This window comes from Dipodomys merriami, unplaced genomic scaffold (genome assembly GCF_024711535.1).
Source record: "Dipodomys merriami isolate MVZ:Mamm:240054 unplaced genomic scaffold, mDipMer1.0.p SCAF_2, whole genome shotgun sequence".
NCBI lineage: Eukaryota > Metazoa > Chordata > Mammalia > Rodentia > Heteromyidae > Dipodomys > Dipodomys merriami.
In genome coordinates this window covers 117,227,623-117,251,299 of record NW_027203381.1, presented here as the reverse complement: position 1 = coordinate 117,251,299, position 23,677 = coordinate 117,227,623, and the positions used below count along the sequence as shown (strand labels likewise).

At 41.9% G+C, this 23,677-nt stretch overlaps 1 long non-coding RNA gene across 1 annotated transcript; it reads right to left on the bottom strand.

Moving 5' to 3' along the window:
* Positions 1-18,171: 18,171 nt before the first annotated feature.
* Positions 18,172-21,438, bottom strand: LOC138831791 (uncharacterized). Its single transcript, XR_011373455.1, has 3 exons — positions 21,323-21,438; positions 19,787-19,906; positions 18,172-18,711 (listed from the first exon to the last, which is right to left on the bottom strand). It is a non-coding gene; the product is annotated as an uncharacterized lncRNA (long non-coding RNA).
* Between the last annotated feature and the right edge of the window lie 2,239 nt (positions 21,439-23,677).

Genomic DNA, 23,677 nt, shown 5'->3' with positions numbered 1-23,677 from the left:
GAGGTCTAGTCTTGCAAAACAGCTTGCCTACTGGATATTTCCTGGCGATTACGTTCAGGCTCTTACTGACACTATTCTATATAGTATTTGTGTCGGTCAGACCTTCTATTACTGTAACAAAACACTTGAGATAATTAACTTTAAAGAAGTGTACCTGGGCTCATGGCTTCAGAGTTTCAGTCCATGGCTGCTTGGCCCTGTGTGTGGCCTATGGCCACACAGTATGACATGGCGGAAGCAGAGAAGACCTGTTCACCTCATGGCAGTTTGTAAGCAGAAAAACAGATGAACAAGAAGGAACTCAGGCTCTAAAATCCCCTTCCTACCAATGACTTCACATCCTTCCATTAGGCCCCAACTCTTTTTTTTTTTTTTTTCCTCTGTCCTGGGGATTGAACTCAGGGCCTGGGCACTGTACCTGAGCTTCTTTTGGTCAAGGTTAGCGCTCTACCCCTTTGGCTACAGTACCACTTCCAGTTTTTTCTATTTATGTGGTACTGAGGAATCGAACCCAGGGCTTCATGCATACTAGGCAAGCACCCTACCACTGAGGCACATTCCCAGCCCTAATTCCTCAACTAGTTCCCAAAAGTGCTAGAGACTGGAGATGAAACTTCCCAACCTCCTCCTAACTATTACCATATTGTAATAGTCCAAACCAGTATTGGTTTATTTTTAGGATAAAGGAAACTCCCTCTCTCACATCACCTCGTGCTGGGGTTGGAAGCTTTCTGTGTCAATTGGGTCAGTGTGAGCTGACTAACTCTCTTCCTAACACAAGTCCCTCCAGGAAGCAAGTTAAATACCTTTTTTCAGACAGGCATACACTTTCACAGCTTTCCATTTGAAATGTGTTCCCAGTGGGGATTTTGTCCCTCATCTACCCACGAAATCCTGTTACTGAAAATCCTGCTTCCGTTATCTCCGCCACAAGTGGAAGTTGTTTCTGCACAAATCCCTAGGCAGCTGAATAGATTTGATTCTCCTGTGTGATAAGATCCAAAGGCAGAGCACCCTAGAGGCCTGTGTCCCTGCCGGCGTCTGCCATTGGTGCTTGGGGTGACCTTGAGGAAGCCCTGGACCTCTCCAGGCTCCAGTGCTCTTACTTATATAAAGAAGGAGCTAGAACAAATTCATAATGAAAGGGATCTTTTAAAGTGTGATTCCAGCATAAGCAGAAAAGCAAAGCATTGGAGGACAGACAGCTACATGCTTAGTCAATGACGGTCACTCTACACTACTACATCAACATCTGCCTGAAACACAGTTGAGGATAAGGTGGAGGATGGGGAGAAATGTTAAGAAGAGAAAATAAGGTCTTGGTGCAAACACAGGTAAGGTGGGTGCCAAATAACTCTACCTTTCAGAGCAAAATATGTTGTGTGAAATGAAAATAATCTTGAGTGAGATACGTCTAATTTTTTTGTGCATGCTAGTATTTGGACTTGAACTCAATATCTTGTGCTCTTGGCTTAGCTTTTTTGCCCCCATGGCTGGTGTTCTACCACTTGATACACCTCTACTCCTGGCTTTAGTGTTGGTTAATTGGTAGTAAGAGTCTCATAGACTTTTCTGCCTAGGCTGGCATTGAATTATGATCCTCAGATCTCAGCCTCCTGAGTAGCTAGGATTATGGGTGTGAGCCACCAATGCCTTGCTTAAAAATCTAATATTAGCTGTGCACCTGTGGCTCACACCTGTAATCCTAGCTACTCAAGAAGCTAAGATCTGAATCTTAAAGTCATAAACACTGAAGAAATTTAATTGAATTTCAAGGTTCAGGACTATTGGTGATAGTAGGTTGAGTGCCCTTTTTGCTACTGTCATACTGCCCTGGCTTTGAACCATAATCCTCAGATCTCAGTCTCCTGAGTAACTAGAATTACAGGTATGAGCCACCAGTGTCTGGACAGTGTCATTTCTTTGAAAGTATGGCAAACACAATAAATTTTCACTTGAAACCCAGTGGAGAGAAGGTAGAGGCGAGAAAGAACCCTGGAATAAAAACTGGGTGGCACCATCCCCAGTGCTGGGGAGAGTTCTCTAGTGTTGGCCAAGTGTCAGCCCTGCTAAGCCTTGCTCTCCTCATCTGTGAGAGGGTGTGAGTTGGGGGTGAGACACTAAGTTACCTCTAAAGCTCTTCACTGCTCACACACTCGATCAGCTGCTTCCAGAAACTTCCTAGGAGCAAGTGACAATATTTCTAAACTATTTGTACTGTTGTCCAGCCGAATAACTTGTCAGCTACCTAAGGGTGTTTTCTCCATCTTCCTTGACTTAGAATCTACTTCCTAATTGCCTTTCCTCTTTTAAATGCATATTAAGAAAACATTTTTTTTCTTTCTTGGCTTTAAGCCATGGCTTCTTGTTCCAGGGTTTTCAGAGCCTGTGAACAATTATCTGGCTTAATTTGTTTGCCCTGAAGGTAGTAACATAAATTGCTCATGATTTAGTTTTGCTGGTATTACCGCTTGCAAAGATCTCCCCCTCTCAACCATTCTCTAATGATAATACAACCAACATACTTAAAATCTACACTGAAATTTTCACTGGGGTGCCTTTCTCAAGTCTTATAACCAGGAATCAACGTTGGCTTTACTAAACAGTAAGGAAAAGAAAACACTGTGGTAATTTGGAAGGCCTTTAGACAGTTTTCTTATTAATCCTCAGATCCTAAAATCTTTGCCAAATCCCAAGACCCATTAGAATTTGGAGAGAAACAGAAGAGAAAAGAACCCAGAGCCTAAAATATCTTTTAGGCAGAGGGAAACCAAGTCACCCGGGGTTCTAGATTCTGAGTCTTGAATCCTAGTCTTGACTCCTGGTCCTGGGCACTGAATTCTGTGTGTTGGTCCAAGTGTGAGATCCTCCATCCTGGCCCTGTATCCTGGGTTCTGGTTGTTGCTCTGGGTCTTGGGTCCTTGGATCCTGGCTCCCAGGGTTTGTGGATGGGGAGAAAGGAGGAAAGCAATTGAAGCTTCTTTTGATTCAAACAACTTGTTTAAAAAACAGATAGGACAGTCAAGGAAATGTAGTACTACGAATTTGGTGCTATTACACAAATGTTGCTATTTTAGGGGCCATGTTAGAATTCAGGTTTATGTGCTTTGTGAAAAAGTTTTCACCTTCAGGAAATCCAACTAAAATACTAAGTGGTCTATTATTTGCTTCTACACTATCTGAGTTGGGGAGTGGGCAGAGGTATGTGTGCAGCCAAAAAGCCAGGACATGTATTTGAAGATAAATGAAAGGAAACAGGAGAAGGGAGAATCCTGATGCTTTTATTTTCCCAAATAATACTAATATTGCCACACATTTAAATCACATTTTACAGTTTCAAAGAACTTTACCTCTCATTTGCTCTTGGAGGAAAAACATAGGAATCTATCTATTTGTTGAAACATCTTGATTATTTCTGCTTTTGCATTTTTTAACTATTTTAAATTTCTGAGTACATTCTCATTACTTTCTTCTTCATTTATTTCCTATTTTAGCTTTGGAAAGAAAAATCTGCCTGAATATCTATTTACAGTGTCAGAACTCTTAACTGTTTCTTATTATAATTTGGAGCAATTTTATTTACCCTCTCAGTTTATGTTTGGAGGAACTTATGGGAGAAGAAACTTTTTAAAAATTTTCTCTGGACCCATCCAGATGTTTTATTTTGTGTTCACTTATTTCCTAAGCTTCTAGTCTGCACTCAGAAGTGCTCTGTTCTTTTCAATACTTTATCAGTATTTCCTTTATTAGCCGCATTATCCTTTATCTCTTTCCTGTGAAAGCTCTTAGAGCACAAATTGATGAAGCTATGTCTTTAGTCATTTAACTATTGTTCCATCAATGTTTACAAGTACATTTTAAGAGGATTTAAATACAACATCCTGCCATCAGTGCTTCTAAGTACATTATAAGCTTTAAATACAATATCGTACCTTAATGACCACAATTAAATTTTTTAAATTTTCTTTTTCCTTTTTGTGTTTAAGCCTCAGGTAGCTTCCACCCGCCTTGCAAGGGTCTCCTAGCAGAGGAGGAACCGTGGAGGAGGGCGATTCCCCACCCCCACGGCCCCTTGGGCTGTCACAGGGGTTGTGACCATATGACTTGGCAAATATTAAATATAGCTACATGAATCACAATACAAAATTCCAGTCCTGAAATCTGTGTCGGGCATAACAAATTGTTCCTTCTCCTTTGCTCATGAATAACAAAGAATCAACTGAAGAAATTTTCATCTGTATAAATACTGGATTTGTTGGGTTCTCTCCCCCGCCCCCTCCTGGAAGATACACTGTGCATTTGACATGGCTTGCACTTTCTGAATGCTATTTTATTTGTATGAGTCTTTGAGCTAAATCTTCAGTGCTTGTAACTGGAAAGATATTTCCCCAGAACGCTCTGAGTCATGCTAAAGGTACACAACAGCTGATAAACTCCAGTGACCTTTGAGGGGACAGATGGCTCTCTGGATTGGGACAACCGCCCAAGCTGCGTTCCACAGTGACCAGGTTCAAAACAGTGACTGTGCATGTCACCTGTTCAAGGCTGCCATCAAACCTCTTTTCTTGTACCTTCTTGGCCACTATTCTGTCTTTCTTTTTTTTCTTTCTTTCTTTTTTTTTGTCGGTCGTGGGGCTTGAACTCTGGGTTTGGGCGCTGTCCTTGTGCTCTTCAGCTCCAGGTGGCTTGAACTTTGGGCGCTGTCCTTGTGCTCTTCAGCTCCAGGTGAGCGCTCTACCACTTGAGCCACAGCACCACTTCCTATTCTGTCTTTCTTGTGTGTATTTATCTGCATTTTTCTTTATTAATACAGAAGATCTGTGCTTGTTTACTAGCATCAGAAGCTGCTCTACCAGCTGATTGCTCATAGAGTTCAAGATTTGCTGATTGCTTGCTGTAAACTGGAACGTCTACATTATTTAATCTTCAAAAACACTGTGGGGCTGGGCGCTGGTGGCTCATGCCTGTAATCCTAGCTACTCACTCAGGAGGCTGAGATCTGAGGATCGCAGTTCAAAGCCAGCCCAGGCAGGAAACTCCATGAGACTCTTATCTCCAATAAACCAATAGAAAACCGGAAGTGGCACTGTGGCTCAAGTGGTAGAGTGCTCGCCTTGAGCTGAAGAGCTGAGGGACAGTGCTCAGGCCCAAAGTTCAAGCCTCACGTCTGACAAAAAACAAAAAACAACAACAAAAAAAACACTGTGGGGGTCAATGATATTGCCTCCTTATTGCAAATAAGAAAGGTCCCAAAGAACTAGGAAAGTTCCACTCTCATCCTTTTGTGAAAAAAAAAAAATTCCTTCATGAATAAAAAAGGAATCTGCCAGGTGCCAGTGGGACTAGTGGCTCATGATGGTGGTAATCCTAGCTACACTACTCAGTCGGTTGAGATCTGAAGATCACAGTTCAAAGACAGCCCAGGCAGGAAAGTCTAGGAAGACTCTCATCTTGAGTTAACCACTGATAAAGCAGAAGCAGAGCTCTGGCTCAAGTGGTAGAGTGCTAGAAACAATGCCTGACCCCTGAGTTCAAGCCACAGGACTGGTGTGTGTTTGTATGTGTGTGTGCACACACACACACACAATTCCAAGAAAGAAAATGAAATTCAAATCATGAAGAAGTGGCAATAAAATAAACTAGTAAAATTTGTAACTGCAATTGGGAGCTAAAGGTATTGAAGGAAACTTTTTCTAAATTTCAAAAAGAGAGAGAGATAGAGAAAGGAGTTGAATGATAAACTGTAATTGTTAAAAAAAAAATGGGGCTGGGAAGATGGCTCAGTGGTAGAGCGCTTGCCTTGCATGCATGAGGCCCTGGGTTCGATTCCTCAGCACCACATAAGCAGAAAAAATAAAAAAGCCGGAAGTGGCGCTGTGGCTCAAGTGGTAGAGTGCTAGCCTTGAGCTGAAGAGCTGAGGGACAGCGCCCAGGCCCAGAGTTCAGGCCCCACGACCGGACCCCAAACAAACAAACAAACAAACAAACAAACAAACAAAAAAACTGGAGTTGCTAAAAATTAGTCTTGAGGGTGGGGGTAGTGATACAGATTAATTGCAAATGTCTTTAGGAAAATATGTCCTAAAATGCTTTATTCAAATTAAGAGTCATCTCCATAAAACTACTAAGTTTATCAAAAACAAGGAAAGGCAGAGAAACTCATAATCAAGAGAAGACTAGAGAGACACTATGACCAAACATAATGTACAGATAAAATCTGGGATGATAAAAAGCTTTTGGTAAAAATTGGGGAAACATAAATAAAGTCTTTAGTTAATAAACTATTTCCAGAGTGTTCATTAGCTTTGACAAATATACCATATTAGTGGAAGGTATCCATAATAACCAAGCTAGGGGTAGCAGACACTGGAATTCTCTTAGATATATTTGCTACTTTTTTCAAATTTTTTATTGTGATTTAAGTAATTACATAATTTCACAAATTTCACAGTATTGTGGGATAGTGATGCTCAGTTAAAGTCACAAACGCATTCTAACTTTCCTGGAGCAAATTGTCTATCATGATCTATAACATTTATGAGTTCCATGAGCTTTGCCATACAATTATTTCTTCTACATTGGGTGGTATGTACATTTCTTTTGTTTTGCATAGCATCAGCTGTTCCCTCTTTCCCACTTGTTCCCTCCCTCCTATCGCTGCCATTAAGTTGTTTAGTTCACTTTGGTCAATGTCCAGTATATTTGCTACTTTTCTGTAATTCCCAAACTTACACTCTAAAATTATTATTTTGAATGCATCATTTACCTTGCATGACTGTATATATTGTCCCAACTTAGGATTTGTTTATTCTAAAATAGATTTGTCTCAAATTAATAGTTGACCTAAGAAATGGAATGAGAGCATTAGAAGCTCATGATAGGGCTGGGAAGGTGGCTCAGTGCTAGAGCGCTTGCCTTGCATGCCTGAGGCCCTGGATTCGATTCCTCAGCACCACATAAGCAAAAAGAAAAAAGCTGTAAGTGGCACTGTGGCTCAAGTAGTAGAGCGCTAGCCTTGAGCTGAAGAGCTGAGGGACAGTGCCCAGGCCCAGAGTTCAGGCCCCATGACCAGACCCCCCCCACAAAAGGAGCTCATGTCAGTCACACTGGCTGCTAAGGAGGCTGAGATTTTGAGCATTGCCGTTGGAAGCTGGTCTCTGAAGTAAGATCTGAGAAATTCCATCTCCAAAATAACCAGAAAAAAAATGGACTCAAGTGGTAGAAGACAAGGCAGAGCAAGTGACAGGCCTTGAATGGATAAATGTTGGTACCTACAGGAATGTTATTTAGCACCAAAGAGAAATGTGCTAACAAGCCACGAGAAGATACAAAGGAAACATCATTGAATAAGTGAATGATTCGGACTATGCAACATTCTGAAAAAGGCAAAACTATGGAGACAGTAAAAAGATCTGTGGCTGAGAGGGACTGGATGAGGAGGGGTAAACAGAACACAGGATTTTTAGGATAGTTATTATACATCTGTTCAATACCAAAAGTGAACCTTAATATAAATGATCAGTTTGGGGTGATATTAACCTATCAATGTGGATATTAATCAGTTTTAACAAATAGGTATGGGATGCTGATGATGTGGGAACAAACTATATAAAATGTGGAAGGAAGAAGGTTTATGGGAATTCTGTAACTTTATGCTGACTTTTTCTGTGAACCTAGAAAAGTGTTTTCAAAAAATTAAGTCCAGGCTAGACCACTGGTGGTTCAGGCCTGTAATTCAAGCTACTCAGGAGGCTGAGATCTGAGGATCACACTTCAAAGCCAGCCTGGGCAGGAACATCTGTGAGACTTATCTTCAATTAACCACCAGAAAACCGGAAGTGGTGCTATGGCTCAAGTGGTAGAGCGCTAGCCTTGATGAAAAGCACCCAGGCCCAGAGTTCAAGACCCACAACTGATAAAAACAAAAACAAAAAACCAAAAACAAAGGTCAGAAGTGGCGCTGTGGATCAAGTGGTAGAGCGCTAGCCTTGAGCAAAAGAAGCTCAGGGATAGTGCCAAGGCCCTGAGTTTAAGCTCTAGGACCAGCAAAAAGTAAAAACTAAAATAAAATATATGTGCTTTTAAAAAGCCTTCTATAATGAAGTGATGGAGGCTGATTTATCTTTTTAACAACACTGCACCAACACTGGATTCGTGTATGGGAGGAAACTACCATTTTCAGTGTGTACTCACTTGGTAAAAAGGAAAAGTTTTAACATTTTGATAAATATGTTCATTTGTCCTCAAACAATGTAGGTCCAATGAACATCTCTACCAGCAGTAAGCGGCTTTTCTCATCCATCAATAACGCTACAGATTTTCAAATTGTTAATCTGACAGGAGGAAAGTGGTAGTTATTTTGCTTTTTTTTTTTTTGTATTAGAGTTGAATATTTTTCCTAACCAGGAATGATAATATTTCTTGTATTCTAATCAGTCACAATTTTTCTCTATTGTTCTGGGTTTCATGTCTTGCTTAATAAGATGATTCTTTACATAGTCTCTTATGATTTCTCTTAGTGTTCTTATTGTTTTGTTACAATTTCTCATTGATTTTATTTTTGATATGAAGTGGTTGTCTATTCTATATAATTCCCAATGGGTAGTCAATTGTCTCCGACCAAATCACTTAGTAAGTTTACTCTATCCCAAAGTTGAAATATCCACATTATCTAGGTGGCACATGAGTTTGCTTCCAAACCACTCATTTTTACTGGGGTTTGAACTATGCTTGTTCAGCTTGCTTATGACCAGTATTCTACCACTGGAACCATACTTCCAGCTGTTTTTTTTTTTTTTTTTTGCTGGCTATTTTAGAGATGGAGTATCTCAGACTTTTCTTTCTGCTTTTGGAATTATAGTACCACTACCATGAACTAGACTGAATCCCTTCAACCTCAGCTTCTAATATCTTGGATAATTTGAGCTCCATATTTTAGTTAATATTTTATATTCAGCTTGTCAAGTTACAGAGACAGAGACTGGGAGGAGAGACAGACAGACAGACAGACAGACAGACAGACAGACAGACAGACAGACAGACAGACAGGGAAGAAAGAGGAAAAGAAGAATTTAATTGTATTACATTAAGTGTAAAAACCAATTCAGGAAGAAATGTTAAATTTTCATAACTGAAATTCCAGATCATAATCACAATGTGTCTATATATTTAGGATCTCTTTAATATTTCTCAATAAAGTCTTAAACTTTCTTTTCTATTCTTGTCAAGAAGCTTTTATTTTTTGTACTTTTCTGCAACTTTAAATCTTTAACTAAAAGAGGAAAAATAAATATTTAGTCGATCATCTTTTCTGAAACAATTAGCTTGATGAAAGCTTAGAATGGCCTATGGAGGGTCCAGTTGATACAATAGTCCAGAGTCAACCCTCGAGCAGTGGAATTTATCCCCTAATTCATTTTCAAGAGGTGTGTGTATGTATGTATGTGCCAGTACTGGGGCTTGGACTTGGGTGAGTACTGTTCCTTAGATTTTTCTATCACTTGAGCCATGTCTCTACTTCCAGCTTTATGGTGGTTAATTAGAGATAAGAGTCTCCTGGACTTTCCTGCACAGGCTGGCTTTGAACCAAGATCTTCATAACTCAGCCTCCTGAGTTCCTAGGATTACATGTCTCCACTTCCAGCTTTATGGTGGCTAATTAGAGATGAGTCTCATGGACTTTTCTGCACAGGCTAGCTTTGAACCAAGATCTTCATATCTTAGCCTCCTGAGTTCCTAAGATTACAGGCATGAGCTACGGCACCCGGTTTATGTATTTCAAAAAGATAAAGGCACATTTAAAAATAAAATGTACTCATCGCTCCATTTTTGGAACTAAACAACAATAATTCTATACGATCACCCAATGTGGCCAGCCACTTTGAAACCAAACCCATTTGCAAGGCAGGTTTTCTTCCTTGTGTACTCTAGGAAAGGCAATGTGGTTTGTTCTCCTGTCCAGAAGCAGGAGACTGAGTTAAAATGAGGACCGAGAGGCAAAGGGAAATCTGATCATGTCTGAATCAGTGAGGGCTGAGACTACAGGTCAAAGCTGGAGGCGACAATAAGAAAAGACCCTTTATACAACAGTGCCAGTGTCTCACAGAGCAGAGCTCAGGCACCTGGCTGGGCCTCCAACAGGGACTGAACGGGCAGAGGCTGGTGCCACCCCGGTGTCTGCTCCACCGCAGAGCTCAGCTTCTCCCTCTCGGGCTCTTGTGGCTCTGTCAAAGGACCTACTGGCAGCAGATCCCTGGAGGGTTCTTAATGAGATTGGCTCAGCAATTCTCGAATTGGGCAATGCTTCATTGGTAAAATAGAAGTTTTCCGATGGACAGAGCAGAAGAGTCTGTTGTATACACAGAGGAGGTCTGAAAGGGGGGAAATAGAGGATGGGTAATTTCCAAGTCACTTTCCCTGTAAGGCAAGGCCAGAAAGAATCATGGTTAGCTGACTGGTTAACATCAGGTTAGTTTAGATTACCTTTTCAGGTTAGTTCAGACTTTTTTTTTGGTGTGGTTTGGGAACTTGGCTTTTTTTCACCCAAGGCCAGTGCTCTACCACTTGATCCACAGCGTCTTATTGGTTAATTGGAGATAAGAGGCTGGCTTTTCACTGCAAAAATTACTTTTTTTTTTTCTGTTGTAAGGATTAAGATATGTAGTTCTGGTGTAAACTGAGGGTGGCTTAATGCCTGTAATCCTTAGCTACTCAGGCTGAGACGTGAGAATCACAGGCAAGAAAATCCTGTTAAAGATTTCACTCTTGTCTGTGCTGCAACATTAACAAGTGAGATTTTGATGCACAAACAAATTTGAGAACAACTTGTGGTGGACAGAAACGTTAGTTCCAAATGTTCTATTCATTCTTTCACCTGTGAAGAAGATGAATTTTCCTAATATAATTTCTGTACATTTCTCTGGTGCCAGTGATGAGTAGTCAGCTAGATTGCAGTTGTCTACACCCTAAATACTATCCCTCCTACCCGGAGCTGCCCAAAACAGCTGCTCAGACCAAGAAAAGCTTGCAAAGCTCGGGCTGGGCCCCCCCCCCCCCCACGCTGCCTCCCCCGCGTCCCACCAGAAGAGGAGAGTGAAGTTTGTTTCCTTCCATTTAGCATTCTAATCTTCTTAATCCAGCAGGGAACAATGAGCTAACAGGATCATAATTATGTTTAGAAATGGTGCATTCTAAAACCCGGTGTGGTTCAGGCCACACCTCCTTGCTTGGGAGGCTGAGGCAGGAAGAGCATAACTCAAGGCCACCCTGGGATGCAGAGCAAGTTTCAGACCATTCTGGGCTGCAAAACAAGGCTCTACCTCAAAAAGGAGGGAGGGAAAAGTGGGAGGAGGAGGGGGGGGAAGAGGTAAGGGGAGGAGGAGAGGGAGGGAGAAGAAGGAAGGGGGGAGGAGGAGAAAGAGGCAGAGGAAGGAAGGAACAAGGAGGAGGAGGAAGGAAAAAGGAGAAGAAGTCAGGCTCTGGCTCATGCCTGTAATTCTAGCTACTTAGGAGGCTGAGATCTGAGGATCGTGGTTCATAGCCAGTCCAGGCAGGAAAGTCTGTGAGACTCTTATTGCCAATTAAGCTCCAGAAAACTGAAAGTGATGCTGTGGTTTAAAGTGAGTGTGCTAGACTTGAGCAGAATAGCTCTGGGACTGGAATTCAAGCCCCACAACTAACAGAAAAGAAGGAGGAGGAGGAGGAAGAGGAAGGGGAGGTAGAAGAGGAGGAGAAAAGATAGAGGAGAGAGGGAGAGAAGGGAGGAAGGGGAGGAGAGGAGGGAGAGAGGGGGAGAGAAAAAAAGGAAGGGCACATTATAGGTTTTTTTTGGTATTTGTTGCAGAACTAAGTTTGAAATGTGGGCCTCCTACTTGCTTGGTAGTAACTTCTACCACTTGAGTCACATCCTCAGTCCTTAGTCTTTTTTTTCTCTTTCCTTCTTTCCTTCCTTCCTTCCTTCTTTCCTCTCTCTTTCTTTTCTTTCTTCTTTCTTTTTTTTTCTTCTTTCTGTTGATCTTGGGGCTTGAACTCTGGGTCTAGGCGCTGTCCCTGAGCTCTTCAGCTCAAGGCTAGCGCTCTACCACTTGAGCCACTGTGCCACTTCCAGTTTTCTGAGTGGCTAATTGGAGATAAAAGTCTCATGACTTCCCTGCCCAGGTGGGCTTTGAACCATGATCCTCAGGTCTCAGCCTCCTGAGTAGCTAGGATTACAGGCGTGAGCCATTCTTTCTTTCTTTTGCCAGTCCTGGGAATTGAACTCAAGGCTGGGACACTGTCCCTAAGCTTCTTTTGCTCAAAGCTAGACTCTACCACTTGAGCCAAAGTACCACTTCTGGTATTTTTCTGTTTATGTGGTGCTGAGGAATGGAAACCAGGGCTTCACACATGCTAGACTGTAACTCTACTGCTAAGCCACATTCCCAGCCCAATCTTTGGTTATTTTTTATGTAGAGTATTATGGTTTTGGCCTGGGACTGGTCTCCAACAATGCTCCTCTGATCTCTCAGGCCAAGTGACCAAGATTATAGGCTGATACTACCATACCTGGCCACATTCAAGTTTTCAAAGCACCACTAAGTCTGATTCAATATGACAGTATTGAGGTGTGCGTCAAACACTCCTGCCAGCACAACCTCTCACACTTGATGGATATGACAGTTCCTATGAATGTTACAGGTATGGCCACCTGTTGGTTCAAAGCATACTCAGCCTGGCCTTGAAAAGTTATTTTTTCAGGGACTGGGAAGGTGGATCAGTGGTAGAGCGCTTGCCTTGCATGCCTGAGGCCTGGGTTCGATTCCTCAGCACCACATAAGCAAAAAGAAAAAAGCCAGAAGTGGCACTGTGGTTCAAGTGGTAGAGTGCTAGCCTTGAGCTGAAGAGCTGAGGGACAGCGCCCAGGCCCAGAGTTCAGGCCCCACGACCGGACCCCCCCCCAAAAAAAAACAATAAAGTTATTTTTTCATTTCATAAAAACTGTTCATTGAGGCATAATTTATAAGAAACACCATGATGTGCCTCAAGGGACTGGAATACTTTGTTTTCCAACATTTCCATAAGCCCCAAGCTCCCTACCCCCCTGGTCTATTCTGGCTCTGTATTTTTGTCTTTTTCTAGAATTTCGTATCAATGAAATAATCTATTACAGAGGCAGTTAGTTACTTGCCCCTAATAAGAATACTGAGATAATTAAGTGATAAATAGAAAAAGATTATTATTATTATTGGTGGTAGTCACGGGGTTTGAACTCATGGCCTGGGTGCTGTCCCTGAGCTCTTCAGCTCAAGCCAAGTGCTCTACCACATGAGTCACAGCACTACCTCCAGTTTTCTGGTGGTTAATTGGAGATAAGTGTCTCACAGACTTTCCTGCCTGGGCTGGCTTTGAACTGTGATCCTCAGATCTCAGCCTCCTAAGTAGCTAGGCTTACAGGTGTGAGCCATGGATGTCTGGCCACATTTCTATTGAATAGGCTGGTGGAGAGGAAGAAATTTTCTTAGTAGAATGGTTGGGATCAACAGTCAACTCCTGTTCTTCTTTTTTTTTTTTTTTTGGCCGGGGGTCCGGTCGTGGGCCTGAACTCTGGGCCTGGGCACTGTCCCTCAGCTCTTCAGCTCAAGGCTAGCACTCTACCACTTAAGCCACAGCGCCACTTCTGGCTTTTTTTTCTTTTTGCTTATGTGGTGCTGAAGAATCGAACCCAGGGCCTCAGGCATGCACTCTACCACTTAGCCACCTTCCCAGCCCCTCTTATTATTTTAAAAATCATTGATTTTTTTTCTATTTCATTTTCTTCTTTTTGGTGCCAGTATTAGGGTTTTAACTCAAGGCCTTGAGCTTAGCTTTTTACCTCAGGCTGATGTTCTACCACTTGAGCCACATGTCTATTTCTGGCTTTTTGTTAGTTAACTGGAAATAAGAGTCACTTAGATATGTCTGTCCAGGCTGTCTTTAAACTGTGATCCTTAGATCACAGTCTCCTGAGTAGCTAAGATTCATTCATTCTTAGTACAATGTCTCACTATGTTGCACAGAGGGCTCCAAACATCTTCCTGTCTTAGTCTTGAGTGGCTGGGACAATAAGCACACACCACAATACCCAGCTTTCACCTTGTGCCTTTAGATCCCAATTAACTATAAAGTTAAGTGAAAAATGATTGCATCTCTCTCTCTCTTTTTTTCTGGTCGTGGGGCTTGAACTCTTGGCCTGGGCACTGTTCCTCAGCTCTTCAGCTCAAGGCGAGCACTCTACCACTCGAGCCACAGCACCACTTCTGGTTTTCTGGTGGTTTATTGGAGATAAGAGGCTCATGGACTTTCCTGCCCAGGCTGGCTTTGAACCGTGATCCTCAGATCTCAGCCTCCTGAGTAGCTAGGATGACAGGCGTGAGCCACTGGCGCCAGGCTTCATCTCTTTTTTAAAAGACAAAATTATTTGTCCCTTTTTGTTCTGGAAACATGCTAATGCCTTTTCTCTACCTGTGAGCCATCACATTCTTGACGTATTTTTGCTGAGAAGACGAGGCCAAAACTAAGTGACTTATTACAAATATAACTGTCTGTGGCCCTTACAATTTACAGTTGCCGTAATTCTTAGGTTCAGAATACTGAATTGCAGCAGCTTTCAAACCTGGTACAAATTTGATATTCTGTGAATGTATTGCATGCGTCTATTTCGGAGTCCATGCTCTCTGCCTTGGAAATACTTTCTCAGCTCCTGAGGCATTCTCTGAAGCCTTCCTGACATAGCCTGCATTCCAGGGTGTTTGCAGAAGAGCAAAGTGCTCTCTCTCTCTCTTTCTCTCTCTCTCTCCATTTCTGGCTGCACAGCTGAATGGCTCAAAGAGGAAAGGGCATCTAGTGGCTTGAGAATTTAGTTCAGTGGGCCCTGGAGTTTTATTTCATTTATTTTTTTAACAGCAAAATTAAATAATGTTTCTGACAAAATGGGACATAAGATACATGTCTGTCAAATGCTTCGTTTGAAAATGGACATTGCTAAAGGAAAAAGTAATGATTTGTATATTTTGTTCACTAAAAGAGATTTCAGCACAAATCTTGCGCTGAGAGTGTTACACAGCAGAATTCTCATCTTCAGGAAATGGACCACTGCCAGGGCACAGGAGCTGTCACCTGTAATCTCTGCAGATCACAGTTCAAAGTCAGCCAGGGCAGGAAAGTTCATGACAGTCTTATCGCCAATGAAACACCAAAAACAAACAAACAAAAAGATGCTGTGGTTCAAGTTGTGCAGCACTAGTCTTGAACAAAAAGCTCAGGGACAGCTCCCAGGCTCTGAGTTCAGGTCCCAGGACCAGCACCATAAAAAAAAAAGGGGGGGGGAGGGAAAAGAAAGAAAGAAAAATATTTTTAAAAAATCAAGCAAGATCAGGAGGCCTTGAGTCCTGAATTCAAGCTCCAGTACATCCCCACACCCACACTGGAAGAAGGGAAGGAGCTGGATTTAGCTACTTTCTAAAGGTGTAATTCAATATTTTCACAGCTTGTGAATTCTTCCTGTTGTTGTTTGAAGTAGGGTCTCCCTAGGTACTCCAGGTTGACCTGTGTAGCTCAGGACTAGCCTCAGCCTCACTTGCAATCTTCTCTCTCAGCCTCCAGAGGCTGAGGTTATAGGCATGCACCACTGTAGGGAGCCAGGGTAAACGCCATTACAAGATGGCACCCACTCCCTTGCAGCTTTGAGGTAACCACTCCATTTCAGGCGGTGCTTAGCGGGACGGTGGGTCCTGGGCTTTGCGCATGCGCGAGCCATGTAGAGTCCCCAGCCAATCCCATGGCACCTGGTGACGGTGAAAGGCAGACGACCAATGATAGAAAGACCCGTGTTCCTATTCCCTATATAAGCGGCCATGTTTTGGGTGCATGCTCTCTCGCGCTCAAGCTCTCCGATCAACTAAAAGGCTCTCCAATAAAGCGTGATCTGAGAAGACTCCTGGTGTGGTGGTCGTTTTTCTCGCTGGCCGAGAAGGCGTTCGCCGCACACCACCACACCTGAATAGAGACCTTAGCCATAACCATCATAAAAAGAATGAAGAATGTTCAAAAAGAACCAAGACCCAGGCACCAGACCAAGCTGGATCTGACTCTGGCTTTTCTACTCATTAGCAGGGTGACCTCTTGTACAACATTGATCTCCTTAAGCTTGGATTGCTTCATTTGGGGAAGAAATGCACTAATGTCAATAAGACTGTAGGTCTCTAAGAATTCCAGGAGGCCTTCTCCACTGAGGTCACCAGTCCCTCACTAGAGTCCCTTGCATAATAATTACCTGCCAAAGTATTTTGACTTCTCCATTCTTCAGGTGGTGGACATCCTTTCTTTCCTTATTTATAATAGGAAAAAGTAAGACACAAATCATCGAGATGTATTGAAGTTTTAACACTGGTTTTGACTGTACAGTAATGAGAAACTAACTTTCATGTCACACACACACACACACACACACACACACACACACACACACACACACACACACAGCCTTCTTTGCCATGAAAATAAGATGATTAAGTCATTTGAGTAGGGAAATTAGAAGTGGGACTTTGGAATCCTACCTTTTTCTGTTGACTTCCAACCTCCAATTGCAAGATAATAAACTCTAAAGATTGTGACAAAGATTGTAAGATGTCTGTGTGCCATTATCATGTCATTTTTGAAGGAAAGGTAAAAAATGTCTATCTTCACAATTGACAAAGAAATATTTTTTTTTTCTTTCTGGTCCTGGCTTTGAACTCAACACTTAAGACACTGTCCCTGTGCTTTTTAGCCACATCTCCACTCCTGGCTTTTTACCGGTTAACTGGAGATAAGAATCTCATAGACTTTCCTACCTGGCCAGGCTTTGAACCAGGATCCTCAGATCTCAGCTTTCAGAGTAGCTAGGATTACAGGTATGAGCTACTGGTATCTGGCTTCTATTATTAATTGTTTAAGAGGTAAAGCCAGAATATTCCACATAAAATTGTAGAAACAAGGTTGGTGAAGTTTAGATGTAAAGTTTAGTTACATCACCAATCTGTCAACCACAGAAAGTGTGATGATTAATCAGACCATACTGCCCTCATGCCTCAGTTATAAGCAGAAAATTAACTGTGTGGATATGATAAAGACTTGAGGATTTAAAAAAAAAAAGTCCTTAAGAGAGGCAACTGTTAACATAGAAGGGAAAAGCAGGCAGAATTTGGAAACACTGGCATGAATTGGATGAAAGATGGAAGCTAGTGGCAATAGGCAGTTTTGTTAATATAAATGTAAGCAGTGTCAATGTTTTTTAGTAAAGGACGGTTGAAAATGGCAGAAAAGTCAAAATAATAGGGGCTTACTTGTGAGAGAATGGGTTTCTTTGCACAGCTGTACTGGTCTGGAGGGAACATCAATCAACAGCATCCCAGGCTCCTTCTACCTTGTTGCTCTACCAACCATTATGAATCAAGATGACTCCTTAATCTCCATGTAGGCAGCAAGAAGAGAATCTCCTTCCACTTATGAATACATCCCAGAAATGGCAAATGCTCCTCCACTTACATCCCACCAACTAAATGTGGCCAGAGCTGGATGAACAGGAGGTTGGAATTCTGATGGAGATAGGGATTCTTGATATTGGGGCTTTGTGTTATGTTTTTAAAAAATGGACTTCAAGTATTGAAGATGAGTGCATCCATCTGTGTAGTAAAGAATTTAATCTTAGCTGGGAGCAGGAGGCTCACGCCTGTAATCCTAGCTACTCGGGAGGCTGAGATCTGTGGATCACAGTTCCAAGCCAACCCAAGCAGGAAAATCCATGAGATTCTTTTTTTTTTTTTAAATTTTTTTTTAATATATATATTTTTTTTTGGTCCAGTTGTGGGGCCTGAACTCTGGGCCTGGGCGCTGTCCCTCAGCTCTTTAGCTCAAGGCTAGCGCTCTACCACTTGAGCCACAGTGCCACTTCTGGCTTTTTTCTTTTTGCTTATGTGGTGCTGAGGAATCGAACCCAGGGCCTCAGGCATGCAAGGCAAGCGCTCTACCACTGAGCCACCTTCCCAGCCCCGAGATTCTTTATCTCCAATAAACCACTAGAAAACCAGAAGCGGTGTTGTGGCTCAAGTGGTAGAGCGCTAGCCATACGCTGAAGAGCTGAGGGACAGCACCCAGGCCCAGAGTTCAAGCCTCAGAACCAACAACAAAAAAGAATTTAATCTCATCCTAAACAGAGGTCAGACCTTTGTCCTCAGCTTCTAATAGGTAATCTTCAAGTTCCTGGAAAGTTGTGCTTGATAGAGTTGCTTTTGTTTTGGTTGGGGTCTAGGCACATCAGAAAGCCTAACCATGAGACTTCAGAGGTTGTGGTCATGTGATGGGAGGTCATCTTCCAAATATGGCTGGAGGTCAAGGTCAACTGTGAGGGAAATCAGTCATTACTATCTGATGGAGCCACAGCAAAAATTTTAGACTCCAAGTTTGGGTGAGCTTCCTTGTTGGCCATGCTCCACACATATCATATATTGGGGCCAATCATGTAACACCTTCCACAATTTCTCAGGGAGAGGATGATGGCTGGCTCTTTTCTTGGTTTTGCTGTAATCTTCTGTCACTGTGAGGGCAACAGCTTTGAAACTAAGGGTGGCTTTGGGTATCCCCTCAACTACACACGTCCGTCTGTTGACTGGAACTTGGTTGACGGCTCTTTTCAGGTCTTCATCCATTTTCTGGGTCCTGGGAGGGATGACAACATTGAGGCAACATTGGCCTGTGTCTGTCTGTGTCTCTCTGTCTTTCTCTTCCCGTTTCCCTCCCTTGTGTCCTTTCTCCCTCTTTTTTTTCTCTCTCCATATTAAACATGACATCTCTTTGTCTGTCTTTCTGGCTGTCTCTATCTGTCTGTGTGCCATTTCCCTGCTTTTCTTCCTTTCCCTTCCTCTCTCCATACTGAACATGGCCTCTCTTTGCTGTGCTTCCTCAACACGGTCTCTCCATCACATTCCCTAGCTCCTTACATGGTGTTTGGCGACCTCAAGATGTGCAACAAAAGCACAAGTTATCCTTTTAAGGCTTGGGTCCAGAGGGCTCACATGAAGTAGTGGTACAGCGGGTACATGTGTCACCACCACCCCTCAAGTCCTCATAGGCCTTATTCTTGCTTACTTGTTATTCCAGAAATAAAGAGATGCTAGTTTTGCTTTATAAATTAAATTAGGAAAATTAACTTTCCTTTTCATGTTAACCTTTTCTTTTCTTTGTTTGTAGGTCACGAGGCTTGAACTCTGGGCCTGGGTGCTGTCCCTCGGCTCTTCAGCTCAAGCCTAGCGCTTGAACCACTGTGTCACTTCTGGTTTTGAGTGTTTTATTGAAGAGTCTCACAGACTCTTCTGCCCAAGCTGGCTTTGAACTGTGATCCTCAGATCTCAGCCTCCTGAGTAGCTAGGACTACAAGCATGAGCCACTGGTGTCCAGCAATGTTAATCTTTTCTGTCTAAGAGTATGGTATGTTTTTCCTTCTACTTAAATCTACTTTTTTTTTCTTTTGAGATAGTGTTTGGCTATCTTACAAAGGCTGGTCTTGAACTCCAAATATTAAATGATCTTCCCACTTCAGCTTCCAAAGTGCTGGGATTATAGGTGTGTGCCACCATAACAGCCTTCTGTTAAGATCTTTTGCAGAACTTCAGCAGTTCTTCTCTTGTAGATTTGTTGTTGTTGTTGGTACTGGGATTTGTGCTCAGGGTCTTGCACTTGCTAGATTAAAGGCGTATCAATGAAGCCATTCTCTTAGCATGTGTATATATCTTACCTTTTACCCATTAAGTCTTTAACTTCAATATTTCCTGAACTCTAATCCAACAAGGAATCTTCTTCAATTTCTCCCACTCTTCCTCTTCTTATTCCTTTTTTTCTTTCTTGTTATTATAGTCTGAGAGCAAAACAAATAAATTTCTTCCTAAATATCAAGCCATTTAGGTTAATATTTACTGTGTAATTCTCTGCTGTGCATAGATTTGTGATCTTCTTGGATCATATATTGAAATCTTATATATAACAGTATATATTGTACAAATAAATATATATATAATAAAGTAAAACTTTATACATTAATACATGGGACCTGTCTTGAGCTATCTGTTCTGCAACATAGATCTTATGCCAGAATGATGCACCTTTAATAGTTGTGTGTTTTTTTTTTGTTTGTTTGATTTTTTTGTCAGTTGTGGGGTTTGAACTCTGGGCCTGTGTGCTGTCCCTAAACTCTTCAGCTCAAGGTGAGTAAGCTACCACTTGAGCCATAAGACCACTTCCAGTTTTTTTGGTGGTTATTAGAGATAGAGTCTTACAGACTTTTCTGCCCAGTCTGGCTTTGAATTGTGATCCTCAGATCTCAGCTTCCTGAGTAGCTAGGATTATAGGCATGAGCCATGGGCTCCCAGCAATACTTTCTATAGCTTCTCTCTCTCTCTCTCTCTCTCTCTCTCTATATATATATATATACATATATACATATACATATATTTATTTATTTATTGCCAGTCCTGGGGCTTGAACTCAGGGCCTGGGCACTGTCTCTGAGCGTCTTTTGCTCAAGGCTAGCACTCTACCACTTGAGCCAAAGCACCACTTCCAGCTTTTTCTGAAGAACTGTACCCAGTTCTTCATACATGCTAGGCAAGCACTCTACCACTAAGCCACATTCCCAGCCCTTTTTTTTTTTTTAATTTGAGAAAGTCTCACTTATGTTGCCCCAGGTTTACCTGAAACTCTTGACTTTCCTGCCTCAGTTTCCTGAGAGCTGGGATTACACGTGTCATATGCCATAACTAGCATATACACATACACACACACACACACAAAGATATACCATGGTAAAACACTCCCTTGTTTTTTCAGAAGAACTTAAAACAATTTCATTAAATTTTCTAGTTAAAATTATACTGAGATTTTGAGAGGAAGTAATTCAAACTAAAAATTAATACAAGGGGACTTAAATTTTTTTTTTATTATCTTTAAGTAGTTGTACAAAGAATTTCACAAGGGGACATTTTTAAATGCTCAGATTTCCTAATGAGAAATGCTGAAAATCTCCCCGGTTTTTCATGTTTCATATTGCTTAAGTGACCACTGTACCTTTGTTCGTAAACTCAAGCATATGGTCCCATTAAAATTATTCCAAATATTTCATATTGTTATTATAGTTGAAAATACAGTCCCTCTCTTTGTTTTATTTCCTAACTTGTTACTGCTGTAAATAGAAATTTCGAAATTTATTGGCACAACACATAAATGGCCAAAAAAGCAACAACCTTCTATACTCTATAAGTTAACTCAGTTTACTTACCCAGCAACCATTTCTTCTGAGGACAAAGGGGGAAGAAGCAATCTTATGATTCAGTTGATAGGATTTTAGAATTCTCTCATCACACCCCTGTTCTCCTCACCTTTCCCTTGAAGTGTTGTACCTGGAGTGAAGAAAGAGGCAACTGGTCTAAAAATGACATGAGGTTGTAGGGTATCTGCCAACCGCCCAAGTGTTGCAGCTTTCCATCCCGTCTCTGTAGTGGCCCTGACAAAGCACAAGGTTCATGGATTTAGCCTGAGGCCTTCCTTGGCGGAGCTAATCCAAGACTCACTCTTGTAGGCTCTTCTACCCTCTGTCCTTCCTCCCATAGGCTGAGACCTCTGTCTTATTTCCTACAGCCCCTCCCACTTCCCTCTCCAGGTGCCCCACCCAAGGTGCTCCTGCTACTTTCTCTTTACACACACACACACATATCTATTTAATTGTTATTGTAAAGGTGATGAACAGGGGGTTACAGTTATGTAAGTCAGGCAATGAGTGCATTTCTTTTTGAACAGTGTCACCCCACCTGCTATTTTCTTCTCTTTCCACAGCTCTTCTAAAAACAGGCATGTTTCAGTTTTTGTTTTTGTTTTTTTTTTTTGTCAGTCATGGGCCTTGAACTCTGGGCCTGGGCGCTGTCCCTCAGCTCTTCAGCTCAAGGCTAGCACTCTACCACTTGAGCTATAGTGCCACTTCCGGTTTTCTGGTGGTTTACTGGAGATAAGAGTTTCCTGCTGGGGCTGGCTTTGAACTGCAATCCTCAGTTCTCAGCCTCCTGAGTAGCTAGGATTACAGGTGTGAGACACCGTCGCCCAGCCTTTTCGGATTTTTAAAATTGGAAAATTACATTTATCATGTCTTATAACTTGGGGTATACATATAGTGAAGGGAGCGTTGGGAAGGACCCACCAGGAACTATAAGGAATTAAAAACAACAACAATCACAAAAACTGTAGCTTGCTATGTACTGGTGGCTCATGCCTATAATCCTAGCTACTCAGGAGGCTGAGATCTGAGGACTGAGGTTTGAAGCTAGCTCAGTCAGGAGTCTGTGAGACTCATCTCCAACAAACCACTCAGGAAAAGCCAAAAGTGGAGCTACAGCTCAAGGGGTAGGGCACTAGCCTTTAGCAAAAGAAGTTCAGGGACATAGCCCAGGCCCTGAGTTCAAGCCCCAGGACAGGCACTAAACAAACAAACAAACAAAAAACTCCTCTAGCTTATATTTCAAAAACCCTATTATATATGCTTATCTCCTGTGATAGACTTTAAGCACTCATAGAGCACAGTGAACAGGCAGGGAAGTCCAAGCCCTATCACCTCATTCCAGCCATGTTGGATGCCTGTTTTGAGTGTCACCTTGTCCCAGCCAAAACTTCTGAAAGCTACCCTTCACTCCAGCGATTCTATCTTAATTGGTAATTATACCATTTACTTTGTAAACTACATCTTCATTTTTTTTAACCACTTCATCTCTAATACTGTGTTAACATCTCCTACCAACTCTTCCTGTCCATTTCTCTTTATATGTCTAATGTTTTGTTTTATTTTATTGTTATTGTTAAGGCTATGTATAGAGAGGTTACAGTTTCATACTTAGGGTAATAAGTATATTTCTTTTTTTTCTTTTTTTGTTGGTCGTGGGGCTTGAACTCTGGGCTTGGGTGCTGTCCCTCAGCTCTTCAGCTCATGGCTAGCGCTCTACCACTTGTGCTACAGCACCACTTCCGGTTTTCTGGTGGTTTTATTGGAGATAAGTCTCATGGACTTTCTTGCCTGGGCTGGCTTTGAACCGTGATCCTCAGATCTCAGCCTCCTGAGTAGCTAGGATGACAGGTGTGAGGCACTGGCACCTGGCTCTAAGTACATTTCTATTTGGACATTGTCCTTAGCTTTCTCCAGTTTCTTTTTCCCTTCTCTACCCACATTTTCAACATAGTGTCTAGTGACTACCACTGCTGCATTTGTTTATCATGTCTAATGTTTTTGTTACATAAATTTTGTTGCTACATATACTCCTTGGAATTGTGCTCATGACAAATTCAAGCTCTGACTCTCAGTACTTTAGAAAGGTGTATTATTTGGGTGTAGGCTCTTTATAGAAATAGTCAAGTCAAAATGATGTCATTAGTATGTATCCAAATGCAATATAAGCAGTGTATTTACCAAAAGTGCAAGGAACAATGCCATGTGACCTTGCAAAGAGACAGAGAAGACAGCCAATGAGAGAGGCTTAGAAGAGATCTTCCCCTCAGTTCTTAGAAGGAACCAACCCAGCACTCCAGAAGCATGAGAAATGGATCTGTTGTTTTAAGCTACATAGTTTGTTCTGGCTGAACTGGCAAACTAATT